Source organism: Canis lupus, chromosome 14 (assembly GCF_048164855.1).
Source record: "Canis lupus baileyi chromosome 14, mCanLup2.hap1, whole genome shotgun sequence".
Taxonomy (NCBI): Eukaryota; Metazoa; Chordata; class Mammalia; order Carnivora; family Canidae; genus Canis; species Canis lupus.
The window spans coordinates 51,762,525-51,780,660 of NC_132851.1; the positions used below are offsets into that span (position 1 = coordinate 51,762,525).

An 18,136-nucleotide genomic window follows, 5' to 3' on the forward strand; every position below is an offset into this window, starting at 1 on the left:
CCCTGAGATCACAACCTGAGCTGAAACCAAGAGTCAGAAGCTTAACCAACTGTGTCTCCCAGGCATCCCAGGATTTGTTTAGATCCTCAAGTAGATAGCATCTATGATTCATACTGCTAAAATTTCTAGAGTTGTTATAAACATAAAATTGAACTCTTCCAGGATCTATCTCTTCTTCTGAAGGCTCTTTGTTTTAAAATCTTTTTGTGTTTTATTTCTTTTCTACATGTCTTTGAGGGCAAGTATATTGCCTTATTTATTTATGTACATGCCTTAAGCATGGAATCAATATTTAGAAGACAATAAATGTAAGAGCTTAAGAATAAATGGATGAATGACTAAAACCAATGCCTAGGTTTTCCATCATAGCTAGTGATATTTACGTATATACACCCTGACTAGCTGAAGCATCGGCGAATTCAGTGAGTAGCTACAAAATGGAAGAGAAAAATGTAAGGACAAATGGAAACACAGCCTCACATGAAATGACAAAACAGTGCAGGGCTGGAAAACATTGTTAGCAAACCAAAAAACTTGATATATAGCAGTCCAAGTTGAAATTTGAACAAAGACCACAGTAATTCCTGTTGTCTTGGAATCGGGCAAACATCACTAGTCTCTGCAAATAGCAATGGCAGTCCCAAAGCCAAGAACATACTTTGCTAGTGTGTGTGCTAGTGGGGTCTTGAGTTTATGACTGTGTAAGCCAACCAGTTAGGCTTTTCTTAGGCAGAGATTAGCACAGCATCCAGTGTATTATATTTTCCATCAATTAGACATTCAAATAACAGCATCAAATCTCTAATGAACAAATCCTTTATTGCCTCAACTTGTGTTCTCAATTCGGAAAAACTGTATTACCAACTCAGATCTAGAGAAATATACATCTTAGGTGAAAAGTTTACCTGTTTGAATAATTTTCAGTCTTTTCCAGTCCATGATTTTTAAGATTCTGTTATTTTGTGCTCTCTTAATGACGATCATTTAATCTATTCTCACTTAAGATGCTGCCATATTTTCATCTGGGAATTGTTTCCTCATTTTACAGATTGCAGAAACTGTCTTTGAAAGATGAAGCAGTTTGCCTGAATAGTAAGTGGTAGAGCAGGAGTCTAAGGCCAGGGTTTTTTGACCCAGTGTCTTGAGCTTATCTCTTCATGACCAATATATAGCACATTTTCAGTCCTTTGGCAAAGTATGGGAACTTTGCATTTTCTATTTTTAGTTATTCACCATAAAATATATTTGAATATTAAACAATCTGTTTTAAATAATTAGTTATTTAGAAATTTCTTCATGCCATACAACACTGTACTACTAGGCATTGCATAATGTGAAAGAAAATGGTATCTTTCTTTCTTTTTTTTTTTTTTTAAGACTTTATTTATTTATTCATGAGAGTCACAGAGAGAGGCAGAGACAGGCAGAGGGAGAAGCAGGTTCCATGTGGGGAACCTGATGCAGGACTCGATCCCAGGACCCCGGGATCACGACCCGAGCCAAAGGCAGACGCTCAACTGCTGAGCCACCCAGGCATCCCGAAAATGGTATCTTTCTTATGAAACAATTTTATCCCTTTCATGAACGTATTGGACAAATATAAATATACTTCTTTTGATAATTAACTTACAGCTTCCCTTAAAGATTTTTCATTTTAAAAATTCAAGTAAAATGCAGATATATTTTTGTAAAAGATTCAAATGACAGAGAAAAAGTAAAACACTTCTGCATCTTTAGTTTCATATCCAGATGTAGCCAGCTGAGCTAGTTATTATCTAGAGTCCTCAGCAACAAGTTTGCCTTCCTTTACTCTGTGATGCTGCAGCTGGGGCAGCTGGGGCTGTGTCTCTGCCAATGACATTTCCCAGACTGCTTTACCAGATGGCTTCCTTGAAGGTTTTTGTCAATAGGGAGTGGGGAGAGGGAGAAGGCACTTATCAGGTTTTTTTTTCTTCCCCATTCCATTTCAGTATTAGTCCCACCAGTGGTAATTTGCCCCAGTCTCCATGTTCTTTTGGCAGTTCCAGAATCAGCCTCAGGGACTCCTTAGAAGTATAGATGAGACAGATGGGGATCATCCCTATAAATGTCTGAAGCCTCCAGACACCTCCTTTATGTATCTGGATTCTGGTAACCCCATCTCCCTTTTGTTGCTCAGACCAAGGATATGGTGGCTTTTTCCTGCAGCTATTACATCTGGTTTCCCTTAGTGTTACCTCTGCATTCTCTTAGGCTTCTAACTCCTGTGTTAAAAAAGCTCCTTTGTCTGCAATGTAATAAATTAGTTTCTGTTTTGCTGACTGGACTCTGAAAAATATACCATTATGATAAGATTGATCTACATCCCTACAGATGTTTTCCTTTTCTCTTTTATTCTGTTTGATATTTTATTATTTTTATCAATGATTATTTTTGTGTAAAAAGAATGTGAAGGGTGATACTATAAAGAGACAGTAGTGAGTACAAACCTAGCTATGACAGAAAGGGCAGTACCACCATTGATAGATGCAGGCTTTCAGAAGAAAACCTGAGTAGAGTTTCTAGTTCATGATCTGGCTTTTGCTTCTCTGAGAATGTAGGCATTCCTGGAAAGGTAGGTGGGCAAGAATTAGTTTTGGAAGATGTAGGTCTCACCACAATGGATTATTGCTCATTGTCGTGAGCCAGGTGGTGATTTTTAATAGGAATATAATCCTACTCTTTATTTCAGATTTCAAATTCACATTGGCCAGGTTCCAGTTCTCAGAAGTTTGCAAAAGCAGAACTTTTTTGAGGGTGTAATGAGTGTCCTCAGCATATGGCCCATTCAGACATCTTGGTAATGATATCATAACATACTCAGCAAGTTTAACCTTGGTGTACACTATTCAGACCTGGACCAGTTGCCCTCTATGCAGCTGGTATATTGCTGTCTTCCTGGGGTCTTCATTCACCATTATCCTGGGATTCCCTTTGACTCTCTCATGTATTGAGTGTTCCGTTTCCTATATTTCATAACTTCCTTTTCCTTGAATTACTCTCTGTATTGCAGACTTTGAATATCTAAAAATAATCATATTCTATTCTCACATTTTTAAAAAGATTTATTTATTTATTTATTTATTTATTTATTATTTATTTATTTGAGAGAGAGAAGGAGAGATAGAGCAAGCATGAGCGGGAGGCTCAGAGAGAGAGAGAGAGAGAGAGAGAGAGAGAATCTCAAGCAGACTCCATGCTGAGTGTGGGGCCCAAAGTGAGGCTTTGTCTCACAACTCTGAGATCATGACATGCGCTGAAACCAAGAGTCTGACGCTCAACCAACTGTGTTTAATTAATTGCAGGCACCTGATACTCACATTTTATTGATAGTTTGCCTGAGTATTGTACTGTAGATTGGATATAATATTTTTTTTCATAATCTTATAGATATTTTCCCACTCTCTTCTCGTTTCCAGTGTTGCTGTGAGAGGCCTAAAAGGTATTCTGATTTCTATCCTTTTCATATAAGCTGTTTTTTCCTTCTCAGAAAGTTCGTAGAATCTTCTCTTTCCTCTCATATTCTGAAAGTATGTGATGATATGCCTCAGTAGGAGTCTGTCTGTATATATGATAGGTCCTTTAGTCTGTATGCTCATGTCCTTGAATTCTGAGAAATGTTCTTAAGTTTTTTTTTCAGTGATTTCCTCCTCTGCATTTATTCCAATTTCCTTCTTTGAAGCTCCTATTACAGTATACTAGTTCCCTAATTTCCTAGATTTTCTCCTCCTTGTGTTTTTTTTTCCTTAATTAAAAAAATTTTTTTTTACTCTATTTCTATAAGATTTCCCCTGCCTTCTGAGTCATTCTTCCTTTTCTATCTCTATCCTTGGCTATTTCTCAAGAGAGAGTGTTGGAATAGCCATTTTTGGTGCCTGAGCAGCCTTCATAGTTTGCTTCCTGCCTCTAGCAAGTTAAGAGCCCTGGATGTGGCTTTCAATAGTCTCAGGTCTTTTAGTTTAGGGTGTGGCTTTCTTGCCAATTCAGCTCTCACATTTGATTGGATTTGTATGTATTAGATTTCATTTTAGTTCATATGACAAAAGCTACACCCACAAATATATTTTTTTCTTTTTTCCTTTTTCTTTTTTTGTTAAATTCTATTTAAATTCAGTTTGCCAACATTTGGCTCAGAGCTTGTCTCATTGTGCAACCTCCTTAATGTCTGACATCCCACAATTATTTTCAAGACCTGTCTCTCCCTCTAGACTTAATTACAGGTATTGCGAATGAGACTTAGGACCACAGTCTTCAAGTTCATTGTCTTTGAAATTTCAGTCTTGTTTTTAAGAGGTCTAAAGCTATTATAATTTCTGATTATTTACATGAGTTTTCTTCTTTATCCTCTAGAAGCTTAAGAAATCTCTTTGTCTCTCATGTTATACAAATTTACATTTCTCCCTCTCCATTGAGAGTGAAGCTCAAAACCATTTTTTTGCTGGATATACATAGATATTCTGCAGGCAGGATAAAGATTACATGTCAAAGATGTGTCTTCTTCCTCTTCAATTTGTACCCCATCATGTTCCTCTTCTTGTATTCCTGATATCCTTTATTTTTTATTACCATCTACCCATTTCTCTAGGTGTAATACTCAGGTACTACTCTTGACTCTTCACTAGCCCATTCACTGCATACACAATAATTACCACAATCTGATTATTTTTATCTCTTCCTACAAATTTGTTTATACCACTACAAGCTGTAAACCCCTCTCTCCTTGACTAACTATAATAGTCTTTTCATGGGTGACTCTGCTGTATGATTTATGCTCATCTTCAGCAAAGTTGTCAGTTACTTATCTGAATACAACTCTGACCTTGACTTCTCCTTACAACCCTTCAGTGACTTCCCATTGCTTACAAAGTAAAGTGGAATGAGGTATTTGGGGTCTTTCATGAACTTATTCCTACCTACTTGTCTCACTTGGCTTGGTCTACTTTAGCAAAATACCATGAATTGGGTGGCTTAAACAACAGACATTTATTTCTCACAGTTCTGGAGGCTAGGAGTTCCAAGATCAAGGTGCTGGCAGATTTGGTTTCCAGTGAGGGCCCTCTTCCTACTTTGCAGATGGCCATCTTCTTGCTGTGTCCTCACATGGTGGATAGAGGAAGCTCTGGTGTTTTTTCCTCTTCTTATGGAGGCACTAATCCTAGCAGCAGGGGTCCATCCTCATGACCTCATCTAAACCTAATTACCACTGAAAGGCCTCACCTCCTAATATTATCACATTTGAGGTTAGAGCTTCAGATGTTTTGGGGGACACAAACATTTAGTCCATAACACTACTTCTTCAGTTCATCTCCCCCAACTTCATGCCTTATAATTCACACTTAGATTGGAACTGTGTGTTTGTCTTAGCATACCTCATGCTATTCCACCTTTCCACATTTGTTCACTTTTTTCCTTTTGTCTTGAATGTTCCTCTTACTTTCCTTCACATGAATATTCTTACCTCTCTTTTAGAACTCAACTCAGGCATTATAATTTCTAGGAAGCCTATACCTAATATCCAAACTAGGTCAGTTTCCCTTTTCTTTGTACTCTCTCAGTACCCTGAGTCTTCCTTAATTCCCTGAGTATTCCTCTTGCTCAGAAGATACCCTGTTAAATTGCCACTATGTGTACCTGTTGTTCCCCTCTAAATATTAAGTGCCTCAAGTACAGAGATATTATTTATGTTTTTATGCCCAGTTTTTTTTGAATGGGAAAAGTTACATTTTTAATTTAATTAATTATTTTTTTATAAATTTATTTTTTATTGGTGTTCATTTTGCCAACATATAGAATAACACCCAGTGCTCATCCCATCAAATGCCCACCTCAGGGCCCATCACCCAGTCACCCCCACCCCCCGCCCACCTCCCCTTCCACCACCCCTAGTTTGTTTCCCAGCATTAGGAGTCTCTCATGTTCTGTCTCCCTTCCTGATATTTCCCACTCATTTTCTCTCCTTTCCCCTTTATTCCCTTTCACTATTTTTTATATTCCCCAAATGAATGAGACTATATAATGTCTGTCCTTCTCTGATTGACTTACTTCACTCAGCATAATACCCTCCAGTTCCATCCACATCGAAGCAAATGGTGGGTATTTGTCATTTCTAATGGCTGAGTAATATTCCATTGTATACATAGACCACATCTTCTTTATCAATTCATCTTTCGATGACACCGAGGCTCCTTCCATAGTTTGGCTATTGGACATTGCTGCTATAAACATCAGGGTTTTAAGCACAGTGCCTGGTCCATAGCAAGCTCTCAAAAAAAATTTGTTCCTAAACTAACTAAATATATCTTTAATCCCCACACCAACCAGACGTGTTTTATTTAAAATAATACTTACTTTAAAGTGAGTAGCTTTAAAATAACAACTGTGAAGCAAATACCAAAAAGACCCTCTTTTAATTAGAAAGTCTGATTAACTTCAGTATTAACTCAAGTTCTCAAAAACCCATTGGAGAAAGCCAACAGGTACATCAGAGAAAAGCAGGCAGCTACTGACAAGTCTCTGGTGGAAAAGTAAGTTGCATACTTATACAAGATGCTCTAATGATTATCAAGGCCAAGTTTTGTTTATCAAAAATAGGTTTCAGGATATGCCAAGGCAATCATATGGACACCTCCATCAGTACAAAGATATAACAATGAAGTTTAAGGGTATAGAAAAAGCCAATTATGATAATATACACAATCTATAACAAAAGCCTTTAAATCCTAGAATAAAATGGGAAAACCTCATGAATGTAACACACACAAAATTAGGCTAACACTATGTGGAACAACCCTGAACATTTTCCCAGTGATTAAGCCATGAAGTAACAGCTCAGGATATCATTAACAGGTAGTCTTTACATACAATATATAAAAATTAGAGTAATTTTTTTTCTACTCAATTTTCATTTCTTCCTTTTTCACCTTTTCCCTAATTTTCTCTAGCAACTTTTTCCTTTGGGTAGACCAGTTGAACATGAAAGGTTTGGAACCTAAAGTGAGTATCAATGTCTTATTGGAATAGCATTTGGGAACTACAATCCAAGAAAAGGCAGATTTTAACTGAAGTGACTTGATGAAGGTCGGCATCCATTTTCAATGTGACAATGTCCTCCATGTTTATCAGTAGGTTAGTAGCTTCTCTTGACTGGGTCACATCACCCATCATGATACCAGTGTGCTCCATGGTGAAGTACTGCAGAGCTATGTGCACAAACACCCACCTGTTTAAGCTTCTGGTAAATATAAAACATCATTTTAAATCATTTCAGTAAAATAAATGAAAAAACATTGCATTTCTATTGGCCTGTTTTGCCTCTTAAACTCTCTTGGCATGTTGTTCATGACGGAAGACACAACAGTTAATTAGTTGCTACTCCTTAGGCTTCAGTATTTCCCACTCTTCAAGCCTCGGTGCCTTTTTTTCAGCAATAATTATTCTTCATTAGCATCACCACTGCCATGGGAACAACACCCCCAGGGATTGGAGTGATGTAACTGGTTTTCCTTCTGACTCAAAATCCACATTTCCAACTGATTGGATTTAGCCATTAGGGGATCTTGAACTCTATTTATTCCCACATGGGTGACTACTGCTCCCTCCTTGATCATATCTTCTGTGATCATATTTGGACTGTCTGCAACAGAGACCATAATGTCTGTAAGAATTGTATGTTTCTTCAGTTCTTTGGGAGTGTATTGATGAGATATAGAACAATGGCATTGCCTCCAGGATATCCATGCACTCCATCTGTGTGTGATAGAATTGCAATGGGCATTCCAACATTTGACCTCCAGCCACAATCATGTTCTTCCCTAGAGTTGGGATGCTAGTTCATTTAATTATTTCCCAGACATTGCATGGGGTAGCCAATAACATGGAATACTGATCCAAACACATTCCTCCTATATTAATTATATGAAAGCCATCAATAACCTTGTCTGGAGAAACAGCATTGCAGATCTTTCTCTCCTCAGTGTGCTCTGGAAGAGGCAGCTGAACAAGGAGGCCATCTACATTATCATTATTTAGATTATTGATTAAATTCAACAGTTCTTCCTCTGAAATTGACACTGGTTTCACAATTGTCTCATTTTTTATTCCCACCTCTGTAGGTACCTTGGTTTTGTTGAGGTCCTAGGAGTGACTTGCAGGATTCTCACCAACCAGAACCATGCTCAGGTGTGGCCACTTTGTTGCCCAATGTCACCCATTCTTCCACCTCCTACTGCACTTCCTGCTTGATCTGCTGGCAAGTTTCCTTCCAGAAATGACAACAGCTTAATTTCCAACTACCAAGAGGTGAAAGGGGTGGTGCAGAGGAGGTGCCAGCTCTGCATGAGCCAGAGCAGTCAAGTAGCTAATGTGGACTTGAGGAAAGAAGCAGTCATCATCCACACTGAGTAAATATATCATTTTACTTGTGTTGTTGATCTGTGTTAACTACCCAAAGCATGCTGAACATTTTCCTGGTATCTATGCCTGTAGTTTACTTTAATTTTCCATGTTGAGATACTTTATGTAAACATTATAAATTTAAAATAGTTTTGACGTCAGCACTCTTTTTATAGTCTCAACATTACATTTATAGCATGCGTGAGTTTATATGCCGAGACTAATGGGTCCTATTTGGAACATTAAAAAATTTTACTTTAGCTTTATCAAGAGGGCATTACCCAGTAGATTCTTAAATGTTGACTAATGGCTTGGTGAGAGTAGCTTCAGATGTGCGAGGTACATAGTAGCGTGTTAAAAGGACAGTTGCTGAGATCAAAGCTAAACAGTGTAGCTTCTGGAGTGTTTATATCATCCATATCCTATAAAGCTAGTTTTGGAGAAGTAAAACATTAGACATTTTAATCAATATTTCTTAGAGTAAATCTCTGAAGAGATGACAGCAAATGAGAACCCATCTCTGGCAAAAGTGAAAGGAAAGTGGATCATTTTTTTCAAAGGAAGTAATGTGTGGAAAATGCTTTTCAACGGTAAAGTGGTATACAATTGCTTACTCTTGAAATCACTATGATTGTTATTTGGGTTAGTTTGAAAGTCAATTGCCTGTCTCAGCCCAGCCAAACTACTAGGTCTGCCATTTTGTCCCATGACTCAAGACAAGCAAATTCTATATGCCATTTGTAATGGACTTTATTACTAGCTATTGTTTCTAGCTAACAGAACACTTTTTCTCTTATCCCTCTGCTCCTTTCCCCTATTATAAAAAAAACGCTCATGTCTGGACATCCATTGTCACTTAGGCCTGACCCAGCTTAATTCTCCATTTTTTTTTTTTTTTTTTGGCCAGAATAATTTGTTTGGGGGATCTAAGCAGAGTCAATCATAATCCTTCCCTGGGATGTACATATGGGTGTTGGAGACAGACATTCTTTTTTCTATGGGTTTTTGGGATGGGGCATTATAGACTTTGATGGGCTTTTTTTTTAAATATTTTATTTATTTATTCATGAGAGAGAGAGAGAGAGAGAGAGAAGCAGAGACACAGGCAGAGGGGGAAGCAGGCTCCATGCAGGGAGCCTGATGTGGGACTCGATCCTAAGTCTCCAGGATCAGGCCCTGGGCTGAAGGTGGTACTAAACCGCTGAGCCACCCGGGCTGCTCCTGATGGGCTTTTTGATGGGCCAACTTCCTTGGATGCATTGAAGAAATCCATGGGTAAATTTGTAACATGATAGAATTAGAATAATACACAGAGAAAATCAAACCTGAGAGATGGGGCAAGTAAGAGAGAGTGAACTAATAATATAATTTGCATTACTTGATCCAATTTTGTCTGAACCTAGCAACCTCTGAATTAATTAGTTTCATGGATTAATTCATCCTTTTGTGCTTAAACTATTTTTAGTTGTGTTCCTCCCCTTGCACTGAAAGTCTCTGACAAATATACCATTCTTGTCTAGGATATTTCAGCCTCCAATCCCTGAGACCTCATTTTTTTTTTTTTATTAGTCTGTATTCCACTTTCTAATTGCATGATGTTTTGGTGGTGAAATATAAGGATACTGAACTAGATTACCTGAGCTTGACTCTTCTACTTATTAGATATACTATCTTGGGCAAGTTATTTAACCTCTTTAAGCTTATTTCTAGATCAGTAAAATGAGATAATTAATTATATCCACTTTTGGTAAAGATTAACTGAGTTAATGCTTATGAAATGTTTAGAAAGGGCCTGATGCCTGGTACTAGTTCAGTAGGTGGTAGCTATTTTAATATTGTATTCTAAAACAGAGAAAAGATAAAATATTTATGTTTGTCTTTGTTGTCTCATTTAAAATCGTTAGATTTTTAAGGGATAAAGACCTTGCCTTTCTGGCTTGCATAGATTCTGGCACCTTGCATAATCATATGTTCATGATAAGCATTGCCCTAGTTTACTTGTTCCCATACTACATAGTCAATATGAAAACCTATCATTTGTAACCTCCTTCCCAGTTTGCTTGCCGTGATCCATTTCTTGATGCTTAACTTCTCTTTTGACCTCATTATTTTCTACTTGACTCAAGGTTCTTGCATAACTGTTCTTTTTCCTCTTGACTATGATTTTTATTCTACTTATTATGATGCTGTTTCAACCCACCACCCTTCTCATTAAAACCCTTAATGAGAAAGGCTTTTGCTAGGCTTACCCAGATTCTCTGAGCACAGTCATGGCAGCCTTCAATAAATATTTAGTTACGAAATCGTAGAACACAGCCAAGCCATAATATTCTAGGCTTACAGTGAAGGGGAATTTACTACAAACTGATTGTATGACCTAATACAGGCTCTTTAAACTTCTCAAACTTTGTTATTGGCTGCTTGGTGTTTTCTACAACCATTAATTTTCCTTAGTGGTAAGTGATTTGAAAGTATTTTTATATTAAATTAAACAAGGAGATATTATTGAATATAAAACAAAATTTACATAGTTTTAGAAGATGAAAACACACTAAAGAAATGTCTTCATTTTTCTGTGTTGGGCCTAAGAACTCAAATGCCTTGGGAATGTAAATGGTGGGACATAAGTTACTGTTCTTTGCTGTTAAAGATACCTCTGTGGAAACGTTTGAGAAGAATAGTACAGTACTGTAGATTTCCTTTGTCAATGTTAGATGGGTTTCATGTTCGCAACACCAGAACTTAATAATAGCTACCATTTCTTATATGCTCAAATTCTGCTGCATACTTTACAATAACATATAATTTCATATTCAGAGCAAGTCTATTTTACAGAAGAGGAAACTGAATCTTAAAAAGTTAAATAACTTGAATGAGGTTCTCATAACTATTGTGTGTTGTGACTTGGAATCAAATCCAAGTCTGTAAAGCTCAACTGTAGTGCACAGCCTATGAGAAATAATTCAGAATAACCTCATTCAAGATGAGAAATTTATGGACAATTGAAAACATCAGCTTCCATTAATAAGGGCCAGCTTGAGGTCTTATAGGAATTTCAGGGTAAAAGGAAGAAGGGAGAGAAAGAAATCAGAATATATGTGCATGCACACAACATTTATATGTATATAAACCTATATGTAAACAGACATGCACGTATGTGTATGTATATAAAACCACTTGCTTGAATTGTAAACTATCCCCATATCTCAAAATTGAAATGATTATCATTGTACCTTCTGGCAATTCAGTTTTAAAACCTAGCTAGCTTTTGATTCAGTAAAGGATGCTGTGGGATTTGCTTTGTGTAAGTCATGTTCTATTCAGACCTCAAGCACACACTGGTGAATATAATGACTACCAAGATCTTGATGGACAATTATCTGTCAACACTGTCCCCTAGGATTACAGTTCTTCAGTTAAAATCATTGGAAAAGATCAAATAGCTTACTTTATTGTACATTATTTACAATAGAAAATTTATAAAATCCCTTTCCTAAAAGCTCTTTGATAGAGCTATTTACCACCATCATATTTCCTTCTCTTTTTCTTCGTTGCAAAGGTTGAGTTGGCAAGAATTTTATTTCACTTTGCTATACTATGGGCCTTTGGTGCATGTTCTTATTTATTTTGGCAAGTGAACCATTTTGTCTATTTGGCTTAAAATGGTCCACTATACTGTGTGATAGACAGCAAGAACGTGGGCTAGCATATTTTCTATTGATGCACTTGATCCTCATTGATCTATATATGCAAAGCTTAATGAAAACTTCTAAGCATAAAAGCTCATCTGAGCTTCTAATGTTAATATTGATTCTATTTGTGAGTGCTAGTGCAGAGAGTCAGACTGTGTCTCAAAAAATATTCCATGGAACACATACTAGTATCCCAAGATGCTTTGTGCAAAGGGTTTCAATGGTCAAATGAATTCTGGAAATGCTGTACAACTGTATCTTGTCTTAAAGATACACACCACAATTAGTATATGAATGTCTCATCTTGCAATTAAAAGAATAACTAACTTTGTTTTACACATTTGTTCAGATTTGAAAGTATTGGTTTTCAACTTTCTGTGGCACTATTGTTCTTTGAAACATACTTTGGGAAATACTTATCAGTACTCACTGGCTTTTAAGTCCCGTTGAAACTCGGTTAGAATTTATCTCTATTATTTGGGTAGCACATTTGTCCTTCATAACCCAAAGATTTCTCTTTTGGGGGATATATTTACTTCATAATATTTTTGTTAAATTAAGTAAGTTAACACATCTAAGTAAGTAATATGATACTGGCATAAATTTTAGTTCACCTACTTCTTAATACTTGCCTTCATTTTCTTTAAGCAGCTCTTAAAATTTCACTTTATGAATGATTCCTTCAATAATTGATCTAGAAAGATGCTGTAAACCTAAACTCATTTGAAGTAAGTGTGCCCTTCTCTTGACTATACTTTCAAACATCAAACACAAAATGCATTTCCCTTTCAATGCTTACTCTGCTTAAAAACAGATCCACTTTTAATGCAGATGTGAAAATCATATGATTCCAGGGAAGGGAGTTCAGGGTTCAACTTCTGCGTTTTGCACCTGACATTAGGTTCGTTAGGTGGACAAATGCTAAGATTGTCAGAGAAAACTAAAAAAAGTCCTTTTAAAGCTGTATTAATCAGCATAGAAGTAGCAGATAATCCTTGTATATATATGTCTGAATAGGGTACTATCATTTGAAAAAATAAACTATAGCTACAGCCTGATAGGTTCTGAGATACCAGTTTTGCCTTTGGATAATGATTGTGACTGCCATCCACCCTGAGTATCTCAACCTGCTGAATTCGCTGGCCCTAAAAACAAGCAGGCTATAAAAATAAAACTGGAAGGAAAACTGCTTTTCTTTTGTAAAACTGCTTGTGGTTCTGGTTGTTTGCCTTCAAGAAAAACCTAAGGAAAAAAAATTCCAGGTAAACAAATATACCTCATTTATGATGCTGTTTAAGAAAGAATTTTAGGTGGCCTGAGTGACAAGCATTGGCTCATATCTCTATGATGCTGAAAGGGAGTGCAGGTACCAGAAGGAAAACAATTAATACCAGTGGGTCAGGAACACAATAGAATTCTGAGGATGCTGCATTGAGGTTCCCATCAGTTCATACAAAAGCAGACTTCGATGCAAGAGATATTCACCTCACATTGGTTGCCTCCACTGTTTTCTGCCTTTCTCTTTTCATTTCTAGGTCTTGACTCCCTCAGAGGAGTCTGAGAAGGTCTCAAGATAATTCTGGGAGGACAAGAATAAATCTCACCTAGCAGATTTAAAGCTTTTTGAAGTTAATCAGAATGGTGAATGTATGAGGAAAATCAACTTTGCTCTTACTAAATTGTACTCTATTTCATAGCACGACCTTGAAGTGTTGCTATGCCAGAAGACACACTACACTGTTTTCCATTGAGAATGAGAGAAAGTGGTAAAAAGTGTGAGGAGGGAAGAAATCTTTCTATTCCTTATGAATACCCTTAATGTTTATCCAATTGCCTGAACATTTGCTTTTGATCAACTCGTTTAAGCACATGTCCTCTTTAATAGAGAGAAAATATCAGGGATTATGAGGAGTTAATGTTAATGTTGATGTGTGATCACTGAGATGTAGTTTAACTGGCAGTGTTGGCTTTGAGTACAGGCTCTACCACTTACTGGCTGTGTCACTTGATCTTTGAGATGCAGTTTTCTCTAATTAGGTACTGTACACAGTATAGTGCTGTTACGGATATTATACTTGCTTTTCCAGCACTTATCCTGCTCCCTGGGAGTAGGCTTAACATCATCCCCAGCTCTGTGTTTAGCCTGTATTTGACATAGTATCCCTTGCCACAAAGATGGTTCAGGGATGAGCAATGACATGAGCCAAAGTCAATCAGTGCATGACATTGTACTGGCCTCTGTGATTGGTTAAGGTTGGTCCTATCAGAGTGATGTGCAGCTCATTTGCATAAGATACATCCAGGTTAGTATTGTATACAGGTGAAAAGTCTAAAATTCTGTAGCAACTTTTTTACTGGAAGATAAAGCATGTACACAGAAGTAGAAAGCGAATGATAGGAAATAAAGACTGAGCTTGATCATATACTTCCAAAGCTTGTCCTACCTCTAGAATTTCTAGTTACTTGATAAACAGATTCCCTTTTGTTTAATCCAACTTGAATTGTGCTTCTATTATTTGCAAAATAAGGAATCCTAACTCGTAAATGTACTATAAGTATATTGTATCTGACATAGCTGTCAGATAGTGACAATTAATATGGAGTAAAATAGAGAAAAGGAGAGAGAAAGTATTGCACTGGGGGTGCTGAATAACTACAACTGAAGTCAGGACGGGCTGCTGAGAAAGCAGCCTTTAAATAGAGACCTGAAAGAGGCAAGTGAGTAAGATGGAAGGTCATCTGGGAGAAGAGTGTTCTTGGCCAATGTAAGAGCAGATAGGTGCAAAGGTCTGAGGCAGGGCTCTTCCTGGCATGTTCTATGAACAGGAAGGAGGCCAGCATGAATGGACTATGGGGAACAAATGGAGAATAAGTGATAAAGTCAGAAAAGTAACATATGGTAGTATATTGTGAAAGGTCAGTAAGCCATTATAAGGGTTTTGCTTTATTCTAAGTTTACAGGATGGCAGGCCATTGAAGAGTTATGAGTAGAAAAGTGACATGACATCATTTAAATTTTTAAAGGATCTTATGGATATTGTTTTGAGTATAAAATGGGTGGAGTGCATGCTAGTGGCAGGTGGAGGAATGGCAGAAGCTGAAAAGCCAATTAGGAAGCAATTGTGGAATCCAGGGAGTGAAGGCAGTCTCTTAGACCAGGATGGTGGAGTGGAGGTCCTAACAAGTGGACAGAGTCTGACTGTATTATGATGGTAGATTTTAGATTCACTGTTGGATTGAATGTGAGGTGTGAGGTTAATAGGCATGAAGGATGACAACAAAGATGCTTTTGTACAGTAGGGCTGTGATAGTTAATGAAATAATTCATAAGGACCTGGCACACAATAAGCTATTGACTAGTAGTTATAGAATAATAATAAATATTTAATACCATTGTCAAGGACTTTGGCAACACTATAGGCATAAAGGCAGCAACAGATACCTTTAATAATAGCACTAGTAAAATATAATGTCTTTTCATATATTTTTGTCATTGAAGCCTTAGAAAACCCTGAGATAGGTATGTTTATCACCACATCATACAGGGAAAAAAGCAGGGATGTGATGGGTAAATTGGTTTTGGTCATAGTTCAATAGACATGGATATCTAATTTCTTTTTTTCCCATATTTTTTTTATTGGAGTTTGATTTGCCAACATATAGCATAAACCTAGTGCTTATCCCATCAAGTGCCCGCCTCAGTGCCCATCACTCAGTCACCCCTTCCCCCCGTCCACCTCCCTTTCCACTACCTCTTGTTTGTTTCCCAGAGTTAGGAGTCTCTCATGTTCTGTCTCCCTCTTTGATATTTCCCACTCATTTTCTCTCCTTTCCCCTTTATTCCCTTTCACTATTTTTTATATTCCCCGAATGAATGAGACCATATAATGTTTGTCCTTCTCTGATTGATTTATTTCACTCAGCATAATACCCTCCAGTTCCATCCACGTTGAAGCAAATGGTGGGTATTCGTCCTTTTAATGGCTGAGTAATATTCCATTGTATACAAAGACCACATCTTCTTTGTCCATTCATCTTTCGATGGACACCAAGGCTCCTTCCACAGTTTGGCTATTGTGGACATTGCTGTTATAAACATTGGGGTGCAGGTGTCCTGCCATTTCATTGCATCTGTATCTTTGGGGTAAATCCCCAGCAGTGCAATTGCTGGGTCACAGGGTAGTTCTATTTTTTAACTCTTTGAGGAACCTCCACACAGTTTTGCAGAGGGACTATTCCAGTTCACATTCCCACCAACAGTGCAAGAGGGTTTCCCTTTCTCCACATCCTCTCCAACATTTGTGGTTTCCTGTCTTGTTAATTTTCCCCATTCTCACTGGTGTGAGGTGGTATCTCATTGTGGTTTTGATTTGTATTTCCCTGATGGCAAGTGGTGCGGAGCATTTTCTCATGTGCTTGTTGGCCATGTCTATGTCTTCTTTGGTGAAATTTCTGTTCGTCTTTTGCCCACTTCATGATTAGATTGTTTCTTTGCTGTTGAGTTTAATAAGTTATTTATAGAGCTTGGATACTAACTCTTTATCTGATATGTCATTTGCAAATATCTTCTCTTATTCTGTAGGTTTGTCTTTTAGTAGTTTTGTTGACTGTTTCTTTTGCTGTGCAGAAGCTTTTTATCTTGATTAAGTTCCAATAGTTCATTTTTGCTTTTGTTTCCCTTGCCTTCATAGATGTGTCTTGCAAGAAGTTGCTGTGGCCAAGTTCAAAAAGGGTGTTGCCTATGTTCTCCTCTAGGATTTTGATGGATTCTTGTCTCACATTTAAATCTTTCATCTATTTTGAGTTTATCTTTGTGTATGGTGTAAGAGAATGGTCTAGTTTAATTCTTCTGCACATGGCTGTCCAATTTTCCCAGCACCATTTATTGAAGAGACTGTCTTTTTACCAGTGGATAGTCTTTCCTGCTTTGTCGAATATTAGTTTCTGGGTTCTCTATTCTGTTCTATTGATCTATGTATCTGTTTTTGTGCCAGTACCACACTGTCTTGAAAGAAGTCAAACTCTCCCTCTTCATAGATGACATGATCTTGTACATAGGAAACCCAAAAGACTCCACCCCAAGATTGCTAGAACTCATACAACAATTCGGCAATGTGGCAGGATACAAAATCAATGCCCAGAAATCAGTGGCATTTCTATACACTAACAATGAGACTAAAGAAAGAGAAATTAAGGAGTCAGTCCCATTTACAGTTGCACCCAAAAGCATAAGATACCTAAGAATAAACGTAACCAAAGAGGTAAAGGATCTATACCCTAAAAACTACAAAACACTTCTGAAAGAAATTGAGGAAGACGCAAAGAGATGGAAAAATATTCCATGCTCATGGATTGGAAGAATTAATATTGTGAAAATGTCTATGCTACCCAAGGCAATTTACATGTTAAGTGCAATCCCTATCAAAATACCATGGACTTCCTTCACAGAGTTGGAACAAATAATCTTAAGATTTGTGTGGAATCAGAAAAGACCCAGAATAGCCAGAGGAATATTGAAAAAGAAAACCAGAGCCAGGGACATCAAAATGCTGGATTTCAGGTTTTCTAATTTCAGATCTGGATCGTGTGACTCCATATACAATTCTACTTTCACTATAGCATTCTGCCGACGTTCCTGTTCAAAGGTCAGACATTCTTCTGAGTTCATTTTTAGGGAAAGTGGTAGAATTGAAAGCAAGCCATATATTTTCCTATATTTCCTATATTTTCTTACTGTGATGTACTTTATAGGTAAACCCTTATTTAAGGGTTTTCACCCATGGTTTTGTAGAGATATCATCATAGTGAATAACAACTGGATTAATTAATACTTAGTGTCAGGCATTGATATTATTTGCATTATTACATGGAGTACGTCAATTTAGTTTTTCAGAAACTCTCTGTGTCAGTGAATTGATCATGGTCCAATCAGGAAATAGAAATCACACCAGTAATTTAATCTAAATAATTATTAGGGCAGCCCCAGTGGCTCAGCGGTTTAGGGCCACTTTTGGCCTGGGGCGTGATCCTGGAGA

General features: G+C 37.2%; 1 pseudogene; it reads right to left on the reverse strand.

Annotated features, from left to right (window-relative positions):
- Window positions 1-7,438: 7,438 nt before the first annotated feature.
- Window positions 7,439-18,136, reverse strand: part of LOC140603553 (bifunctional methylenetetrahydrofolate dehydrogenase/cyclohydrolase, mitochondrial pseudogene) — a 30,854-nt pseudogene continuing 20,156 nt past the window's right edge.